General features: G+C 38.5%; 1 protein-coding gene and 1 long non-coding RNA gene across 3 annotated transcripts in view; one reads left to right on the plus strand and one right to left on the minus strand.

The window, feature by feature from the left end:
* The window catches only part of LOC117152204, a 3957-nt gene extending 2847 nt beyond the window's left edge, over positions 1 to 1110 (minus strand). The window contains exon 1 of the long non-coding RNA XR_004462517.1: positions 489 to 1110. This is a non-coding gene — a long non-coding RNA (uncharacterized LOC117152204). The remainder of the gene's footprint in view (positions 1 to 488) is intronic.
* The window catches only part of LOC112213588, a 298689-nt gene that overhangs the window by 922 nt on the left and 287201 nt on the right, over positions 1 to 10566 (plus strand). The window contains exons 1-2 of one of the 2 annotated variants that reach the window (XM_033323129.1): positions 1178 to 1312; positions 2238 to 2375. The gene's annotated coding sequence lies outside the window, so the exon portion shown is untranslated. Of the gene's footprint in view, positions 1 to 1177; positions 1313 to 2237; positions 2376 to 10566 lie in introns of those variants that run through there. The other variant, XM_033323131.1, reaches the window with a different exon arrangement.

Raw genomic sequence — 10566 nt, forward strand, 5'->3', positions numbered from 1 at the left:
TCCCCTTCCTTGTCGCCCCATGAGCTCTCGTTGTCCGCCGTTCACTTCTCTCTCCCACGAGCCTGCCAGCCTGACGTTTCCCCCACCGTACTCCTACTACCACTAACATTCCCTTATTCTATATCGTTACCGCTAACTCACACACATATACCATCAGCAGCATTGGTACCACGTTTCTACAGCGACGCAACGGTGGCGCCGCCAGACAGGGACGCCTCGAAACGTTTTTACCCTCCTCTCTCTCCACCCGTCTGATCCAACTCCATATACCGCCGACGACGCCTGATGCTGCCGTGCTGCGGTATATACTCGCGCACCGTCCTTGTCGTTCTATCGATTCCCTACCTTCCTCCTTCCTCTCTTACCCAACCTCTTCTCATCCTACTCGTCATGTGCCCCCTCTTTCGCTTTTCTCTCTGCGTCTCACTGCCAGCCAACTTGCCTGTCTGCTTGCCTGGCTTGCCTGACTGCCTTGCTCGTTTACTTACTTGCTTGCATGCTAGTCTGCCTGCTAGGTTGCTAGCCTGCTTGCTTGGCCCGCTTGCTTCGTTCAACCTCTACGTCGGTGTAACCTTGGTGGAGAATAACCCGCCGTTCAATTCAAGGAATTATGACGGCCCCTCGATTTTCTCTTTTTCTATTTGCTAGCCCCTCTTTTTCGTTCTTTGTCACTAGTTTCCTTCTCTATCCCTCTTTCTCTTCTGTTTCGAGATGAGTAGAGAGTAAAGCCAGTTCTTTACTTTGCTCGTTGGCGCTCATCCGTGCTGATATTTACGCGCCTATGGGCCCCGTGCAGCGAGCGCCGCCATTACCTGAACTCCACCAATGATATCGTTCGATATACAAAGCGAGTTCGAGAATCGAAAGCTGCGTTCCAAAGATATAATTATGAAGCGATATTTTTCAAAGTTCCTCGAACATCCTCAATTTGCGCCGTACGTTGATTCAAGCGACAAAGAAAACGTACAATTTCGAAATTGTGACGACGCGGAAGAAATATATATGTGCTTGTCAAGAATTGCAGAAACAGCGCCATCGTCTGATGGTCGATGGTGCGCAGGAGTAAATGAATGCGTTTCGAGGTTAGGTTATTTGTAATATAATTCTCGATATTCGATTCGATATGTCTAATTGAACAGTTTGAGAAGAACTTGTATTTGTCGTAGCAGCTTTGTTCTTCTTCGTTAATCAATTCGACTATGCAATTTTTCAACATAACGATGAACGATGGCCAACCGGTTTGAAGGTTAGATAAAGAAGTTACAGCGGAAATCAGCGTACATTAACGAACACAGAGAACTACTGATGGCGAGTATGTTGTTCGATCGTTAATTATAAATACCGCGTACCTACCATACATGTTCTTATTCTGTGTAGATATATATATTTTAAAAACGACCGATGATTATATCAAATGTATTTCATCTTTGTGTTAATCTACTTTTTACAATTAACACTATATAAAGTCGTCTCATTTTAAACAATAACAATCAATAGAATAGCGTACATGCTTACTTGCTGTGCATAACCATTAGTTTATCTTTATTACGATAATAATCAGATACATTATCTTCTTATTTTTAATACATGAATTGGATCTTAATTTTTTAATATAAAGCTTCTTACGGTGATTATTAAATAAACGTATTTTTTATTTAATACGTAATGAACTTGAATTTATCGTCAGAAAATTCCGTAGCTAATCGTTTATTTCGAACGTGCCATTGTGTTTGCCTCTTTCTCTTTATCGCATTATACACACATATATATTTATTTATTTCATGACGTCGATCAGTATCATTATGCGTCTGTAATGAAATTATAGTCGATGTATATATTCATTCAATGAAATTTATGTACAGTATTAAGAAACGCATGCAAGAAAAAGTAAAAGTTATTTCATACTTGAACTAGTAAACGAAAAAATATGGCATTTAGGTTAATCCGCGTTACTAGACGTTGCTAGAATGGGAGGCACGTTGTCCGTGTTCAAACGAAACTTTCAGCGTAATGAAATTTGAATTTAATTAGGTAGAATGAAAATTTAGTTTTATTAATTATTTGAGTCATAACCGGAAAGTAACGACGCAGTTTCACGGCGTTCACGCCGATATGCACGAACTCACTCGTAAGTGCAGAGATCGCGGAGAGGCATGAACAAGGCTGATCGCGTATACATATTTCGAGGAATAGGTGCGGCAATTATCGCTTCACGTTAATTTTTGGTGGCTTTATAGGTGGCTGCATTGGCGTAACCAGTCAATGATTGATCGGCTGGAAATCTCGGCAATGGTATACCGGCCAGAATTAACCCTTGAGATACACTCCGTATGTCTCACGGGCCCTTCAGTCACTTGAAATTATCGGCGAGCACGGTGAGTAATTGCACTTTCAATTGGTAAATTATTAAACCCGTCGCATCTCGTTTGTTACGTCCGTGTTTTGATTGTTATTGAAATCCGCTACGGATTTCATTCTTTCTCCCTTCCTTTTTTTTTTTTTTTTCGATAATCGTACATCCAACCATATTCACCGAATTAATAACAAGAACCACAACAACGACAGACATTCGAATTTCATTTTTTTCTTCCCTACGAATATATGAGTACGTTCTTTTCACGTCGTTAATTAACATCTGCCCCGAACAATCTTGTGTGATTTTGCATGTTTTATACGAACGTCGAAAGCGGACTTTTTAATCGAGTTCACAATCGGGAAGGGGTTATTAAACGATTTCGAAGCGTTCTATTACATTTTACGAGGAACGTCTAAAAGTTGTTTTACTGTTGCTGATATTGAGGTTACGCGACTATGCGGTTCAACGCCGGCTATTTCAAGTATTTTAGTGCGCTCGTTATTCTGTTCGTTTGGCGGGCCGGCACATAGAAATAGCGAAAGAACACAACTTTTTTTTCATTCGTTCTTGACCTTTCGGGAAAAACGATCGACCCCGCTTCGCGTTCCTGTCGATGCAACCCTGTCGGTTCGTAGGATAGAGGATGTAGGATATCGTTCGCGCGACATCAGTGTCAGTCACTTGTTGAATGTCGGCCAGCATGTACGGATGAGCATCCGGCGTGCGTCCTTGCAGTGTTTTTCGCTGCAGCCGCGCGCATTTCTCCTCTCCATTCGTCTGAGGTGTTGTACGTTGCCTGGTAAACTCGGGTCGCCGTATAAATACCGGCGCACATTTTCACAGGCAACCAGCTTCGTGAAACGGAAATAATTTTCTCGGCAAATATCATGGATTCTTAAAAATATAGTATAGTGACATTTTAATTAATTAACGTTATAACGTTCGAATAGAAAATATCTTTTTACCTTTATGTCGCTCTATACAAACGATATACGTGCACGATAATGGAATACGAAAAACGTGTTCATATATATTTTATATACGAAAGGCAATATTATAGTATATTACAGTTTACACGTAAAATTATACGAAATGGATTCTCTTTTACTCTCACGGAATTATAGTGCTGTTTGAACGTTATCGAAATTCGTCATTGGATTTCGATTCGAGGTTGAGGCGGAAGGTGAAAATTGGCCATTTTTGGAAACATAGGCGTCGCTCGATTCACGTTATCGCGCTTTTCCCTCCCCCGTTTTTACTAAATAAGTTCAAATATCAAAATCTTCAAGTTAATTGGAAATTTCGCGGAAGGAAATATTTTTCTTCTCCTAACCTATTAACCAGATTATTCCTTAATTAGAAACTTGCATAATCACGAAAGAAAAAAGTAACAAAGATAAATCAATTTCACTTAAGTCAATTTACCCTTTCCACATTTAACCATGACGTGATTTATCGTTAACAGAAATACCTAAAAATATTATGAATCCTCGAATGAAGAAATTATTACGTCGAAAACAGATCGATACGGCGAATGACGAATATACTCGCCGTCCTCCCTATCTACCAGTTAAATACTTTGTTTTATTTATTACATTACGCTGTAAAATGCTCGATAATTTATCAAGCGACACCCATACGCGGGTTAATAATTCTTTGAACTATCTCGAGCAGAGGATTAAATACATAATGGCCGTGGATTATTAACCGAAGCTAATCACGATTTTGCGCCGATATATTTCGCAGGATGACTTGGTGGGATCGTTATTAATTGATTTCGAGAACGGATCGACCGCAAATTTATCCGGGCAGATGTAATTCGGGCTTCTGAAATTGAATCAAGACCGCGCGTTCTATTTTTAAGTGGACGTTCCGATGCACTCGGACGATGCGACGAGGCAGAGAATTCTCGTCCTCGTCGTTCCGCCACGGGACGTCGACAGTTCGCGATGATGTTCTACGATGTCTCTGCCGGTCGTTCTGCAGCGTTACATCGATGACGAGGAACGTGAGGATTTTACAACTGGAAAGATTAAGCGGGGATCCGCGGATGATTTTACCATTACGTTAATGACCCGCACCTCCGCGCTTTCGGCGAATTAAATCTTAGCCCCGCTGCACTGTTTGCGACATACAGTAGTTTAGCTTGGGGCTTCCGCTGGCGAAATTTCTGTCTCCACGAAAACGTACAGTTGGAGTTTATGTAAGAGGAATTTTGACAGACGCGTGTGCAGCTGAATTCGATATTCACCTAATTAACCCGAAGGCTTATGTGTTGCGCTGGCGTTATATCGCGACGTTAATTGCTAATGCGCCTGTATTTGCTTGCAGAGTTTACGCGAACGAATCGAAGACAGTTCGATCTGTTATTCGATGGTGGAAATTCGAACTTTGATCCGACACTGACGCAACGTTCATGATAATTTCCTCTCGTCGACTGGACGTGGCGAGGCCAAGTCCGTCTTTTTGCATTTTTAATGCTGTCACGCAGTGCAAATAATGCTACGCTTGTTGACCTGTTTATACGACAAGACCAAATCAACGTCGTTTGTATATTTTGAATTTCTTTGAATAATCGTTTATATATTCGTGGGAAATTCAAAGATACAACAGCAAAATACCTACGATATCCAAAGTATGGCGTTGTGATATCTGGATGAAGCGATGAAAAATCCTCCTTCAGCTCCTATTTCTTCAGTCGTGTTTGTATCAAGTAGTGAAAATTAATTTGCGATATCTTCGTGTCTCTTTGTTTATTAATTAGAAAGTGTCGAGTTACGATTCACGAAATACTCGCGACTCGAGTAAAAAGTATTTCCTACTCTCTAGACAGGATTTCGTTAACCGAGGAGTTCACGGTTTGATTAATTTAAATAATTGTATTCTTAACAGCGAAATCACAAAGCTTTGAACTTGGTGGCCGTAGGACAAATCCGAGAGATCTGGTTTTTATAAATTTCCTGTATTTTATACATTTTCCAAAAGACATATTCTATAGCTTGCCTTTTGATAAATTATTTAAGTAGCGAAAAGGATGGCGGGTAATTGAAGATTAGCCCGAAGCGTATAATGGAATTTCATTCAGCTTTTACGAAACCTGCGTATGAATGTTACTACGGGGAGAGATGCAGAACTTTCTGTTGTTAATGTTGCATGTCCCACCCACGAAGGGATGTCATATTTCGATCCTTATTTCTGTTAAAATGGAAACATTGCAGGCAAATAAAACTTTTATCATAAATATTACAGAGCTGCACTCTGACGAATATTTCATATATCTCGCGACTTAACTTTGTAATATGCTAAAAGATGTTTCACAATTGCCTAAGCAGTTTTATAAATGTATAAAAACGCAGCAACGGCACAATTACCATGTCCTTTGTAATATATCAAATTTTATAGAAACGAAAAAACAGTTTATCGTTTCACTCGTAATATAGTTTCTAACCATATTAGTACGAACTTGATTACAATTTCGTCATAACAAATGATAAGTCTCTACGTTATACTAAACTTTAACACAAATTACACTCGAATGTACAGTCGCTAAATGTTCGGTGAAAACAATCATGGCACGTTGGATCAACTAGTTGATTAAAACAATCTCCTAACACTGGCACGCTAATATACGTGTCGATAATCCATACAGTTATCGAATACAACGCTAACACGATGGTTGTGCGTGCGATGGTTGTGCTGGTGAATCGACTGACTCTATCGGTGAACCGAGCAACGTACGGGGTCAAAGCATTGTACTTGAAAGAAAAGGCGTCTGGCTTTTTAGCTAGTTACGGAAGCCTTTGTACCCCGTTTTGTAGGTGCAAGGTGGCTTAACCGCGGTCTTAAAGGATTCTATTGTCACCGAGGGTTGCGCTTGTTTGCCGAAGTCGACCTTATTCCGATTCGTCCGCATTTTTAAGCTACGTGTGCGTAGATAGGACGAAAAGGGTGTGCGTAACACGAGCTCGACTTTAATGTGACCTCATGACCCTTTAAAAGGAGACGACCTCTTCTCCGCAGGCGAACTTTGATTTCTCCCTTGGAATAGCGAAAATCGATTTCAAGTATAGCACATTTTTTCCCTTGTTCAGAAACGATACATTTTTAGAAACATTAGCCTTGAATGTTACAACAAAGCAGATAACAATTGTAGATATAACACGGGTGGGAGAAACTGTCATTTGTCATTTTTTTGTCAATTTTTCTCTGTTAAAAAAATACCTTTTATAAATACTTTTTACCGTATCCGTATCTTCTTTTGTAGTTTATTTTTAATTCTTTCATCCTCGCTGCGAACAGAATTTCTCCTTCGACAGATAATTTTTATCGATGGCGGCTTTGCAGGAATAAGCGTTTCTTAGTATTAGAGACCAATCTTCCACTCTTTGACGAATTAGAAATTACTCGTTCTAGCAGAAATAAATGTTCATCGGATTAATAACAAAGTTTTCTTCCTTCAAGTTCAAGTACCTTCACCTTTTTGGCCAATTAAAAATTATTCATTCCGACAGAAATAACTATTCATCGGTTTAATGATAAAATGGGTATCGATGACATTTCTTCAAGTTATAACATTTTCAGCTTCCTGTTCGATAAATAATATTCATCCTGGCAAAGAAATATTCATTGGATCAATAAGAAAGTAGATTATCGACAAAGGCAAGGCAGATCTTCTTTCTTCAGGTTCAAACTTTTCGAGTTTTTTGGTCAATTAAAAACTATTCATTTTAACAGGAAGAAATATTCATCGAATTAATAACAAAGTGTTCTTCCTTCAAGTTCAAGCATCCTCGCCTTTTTGGCCAATTAAAAACTATTCATTTTAACAGAAACAAATATTCCTCGGATTAATAACAAAGTGTTCTACCTTCAAGTTCAAGCTCACCTTTTTGGCTAATTAAAAATTATTCATTCCGACAGAAACAACTATTCATCGATTTAATGGTGAAATAAATATCGATATTAGATATTAGAAGTAGATATTCTTCTTTCTTCAAGTCCTTCTGATCAATTAAAAATTATTCGTTCTAGCAGGAACAGACATGTATTGGTAATAAACTAGATATTTTTCCTTCGCTTTCAAACATTTTACAGCTTTACAATCGTAGTTCTTGGAAAGTTTGGCCATTGATCGGCGAAGTCTACGATTTCGTGGTTGAACGGGCCTAAGCTTGGTCGAAAGGTTGTGCGACCTACCTGAAGTGTAAGGGTCGAGTTTACTTCGAAATATTGGCGCCCACTGGTATTTGTAGCCTAAGTTCAGAGAGCCGGGTTCAAACAGGTCTGAACCCTCGGTCCCATGGCCCATTATCCCGAAAGGGCCTTCGAAATTCCTTTAGCCTGTGGAATTGGTAGAGTCGAAACTTTGTGTCCCCGTATCCGGTGTGGTCGACCCTGAGCTTCGACTCAAAAGACGTTTCACGTGTACACGTAGCTGAATATATTTAAGCCTCCTCGTCCGATTTTTCTTCTTCGTTCGTCCGTCTTGGAAATGCAGGTGGAAAGAACGTAGCGAAGCGATTGGAACGAACAGAGAAATTTATGTGACTAACATATTTCTAATCTCTTCGTCATTTGTTTCTACATTAATGAACGCTGTCGTAAATCATTTTTTATTCCTTGTTTTTTATCCAATTCATCGCTGTTATGTTTATACGCGGTTACTTCTTATCTCTCCTTTATTCGTTTTATGCGTTCATTAACGTGAATTGTAAATTATTTTTTATTTCCTGTTTTGTAGCCGATTCTTCGCTCCTTATATTTACGTGACTCGTTCTAATCTCTTCGTCATTGTGTTTCATGTTCATTAATAACGAGCTCTATTGTAAATTATTCTTTATTTGTCCTTTTCTACCCAATTCGTCGTTGTTCTATTTACGCGACTAATTTATCTGACTAGTTCTAATCTCTTGGTTGTTTGTTGTCTCGTTAACGCGCGATATTGTAAATCATTTTTATTTCTCGTTCAGTAGCCAATCCTTCGTTCTTGTCTTATATCGATGTTTCATTACAAGGTTGTAGCTTTAAATACATATAGTGCAGCTAAGACGTGTAATATTAAATATATTTTGAAATAGTAGAAGGTCGTAGAATCAAGGTTTAATCTGTGCCTGATTTACGGTGACGTGGCTTAGTATAATAATAAGATAAATGTTTCTGTTGTTCAAATACTCCAGCTTCGGTCTTGAACAGCACATTTTGGTTAATTTATACGAATGATATAAATACAGCTATTTCTCCAAAATAAAAGCACGTAAATTGTGCAAGAAGCAAAATGATTTATTAACGTGCTTCAAGTAACTAACGATTATTTAACAGAGAATTTCTAATTTCGTAAGAGACGTATTAAACGCATATACACGTGAATCAATACATGTAAATACACTAACATTTAAAACCAAATGTAACTTTATGTAACCAAACAATTCACCTGAAACTAATTTCCTAACAATTTTTTAATTTCACGTATCAGTTTCATTCGTCTAACGAATCGAAATGAACTAATTTCAAAAATATCCTACGCAACTAAACAATTTTTTTTTTATTTGTCCAATTTGGACACTTGGTAGAATTTTTTAACCGTTCCAAACAATTGGCTAACATTTCCAAATTTTCTACAGAATATACTACATCCAACATCCGAAACATAATAATCAGACATTTTTATGCGACTTCACGCGTTTGAGAATATAATTAAACAAATAGGATCTCGGTAGAAAATTGCGTTCCATCGATCAACTATTATAAAATTATTGTATCAAAGTATCGTATCGTATAGTGGAAAACACTATGCTTTTGGGTATTTCATACACACGCGTTTTGCAGAATTTTTCGCTTTCGAATCTCCTGCAAACGCAGAAAAATCCGCATTCTAGCGGTTGCGTGTGTAGCCAGCGATGCAATATTTAAAATAACAACGCGATTTCACAGCAGTAGTGTTCAAATATGAAGAGCGTAGGTGTTACATGACGTGGATATTATGTAATAGTTGTTTCGTTTCATCGTTCAGACGGCTAAGGAATATTCACTGGTGTAAACTAATGTGCAGTGTTAAACGATCGCCTATCGTCTATCGTATCATCGGAAAGTTAGGACACTTAGCGATGATACAGAAATGGACTTGCTTATCATTGTGCAAACGTTCTCGCGCCAAGCGACAAGTAGGACGCGGCTCCTGGCGAAAAAATCACACGTGTCATCCTATTACGTAGCGATTACCTGTTTTTTACGTAATGTGTTGCTTGGTATTTGTGCCTTAAGAAACTAGAAAAAAGAAAACAATCGAACATGTTTGCTCGTGACAAATGGAGGAACAATATTCTTATGGCTTTTTATAAGAAACACCTTGTTTTCTGGAAATATCTTCGAACATCGACACTTGTTGTTGCAAACTATCATATTCTACGTAAACCGAACGACGTAAAGGCGGATTAACGAGGAAGATTAAAGATTCCTAAGGAATTATCGAAATCTTAGAGAAATGAATAATAATAATCAATCAATCTGCTATTAGCTTCCTGTTTAATTTATCCCAGATAACCTTAACGGGATGTAGATCAGAAGATCGTGTGAATTGATACGTGTACGTAATTGCTAATTCACCGTTTCCCTACAACTTCAGCAAATATCTTTTGTAAATAACTTTCTTATCTGTTTCCTATCGAAAACTGCACGATCTCGTCTTACCGTGTTATTCTGCAGCAATTTTTATCGGCTAATTATTTTCCTGCTAGTAGTGCCTCTGTTATCGCATTCTTCACCAGACTAAGAGATCTTCTCGCGTAGCTGTATATCTATATTTTTGTCTTTTATATAGAAATATCGAGGAGCGATAGAAAATTTGCCAATTGTTACACAGCTCTTTGTCTCCTTCATTCCGGCGTTTTATTCTTTTTAACGCGATCGTACGCATTAGGGTCAGTAGGGTGCCGCCACTTTGTGTCACCATCTTGATTCATTACGCAGGAATGCTGGATTCGTGACTGGAGGTCGTTAGCACGAAAACCTGTCCGCACTTTTGATGAATTATTATTTTTTCCCCATTAATGCTCATTCCACGCAATGAATACGAAATGCGGCCGGTCCAATTCCAGATATACGCGTGTGCCGAAAACACTTTATCGATCGTAACACGGGATGTTGCTGCTTGAAAAGAAATGTTAATATCCAGCGTATATGTTGGATTAAAAAAAAAAAAAAAAAAAAAAAAA

The sequence above is a fragment of the Bombus impatiens genome, unplaced genomic scaffold (genome assembly GCF_000188095.3).
Source record: "Bombus impatiens unplaced genomic scaffold, BIMP_2.2 scf_0814, whole genome shotgun sequence".
NCBI lineage: Eukaryota > Metazoa > Arthropoda > Insecta > Hymenoptera > Apidae > Bombus > Bombus impatiens.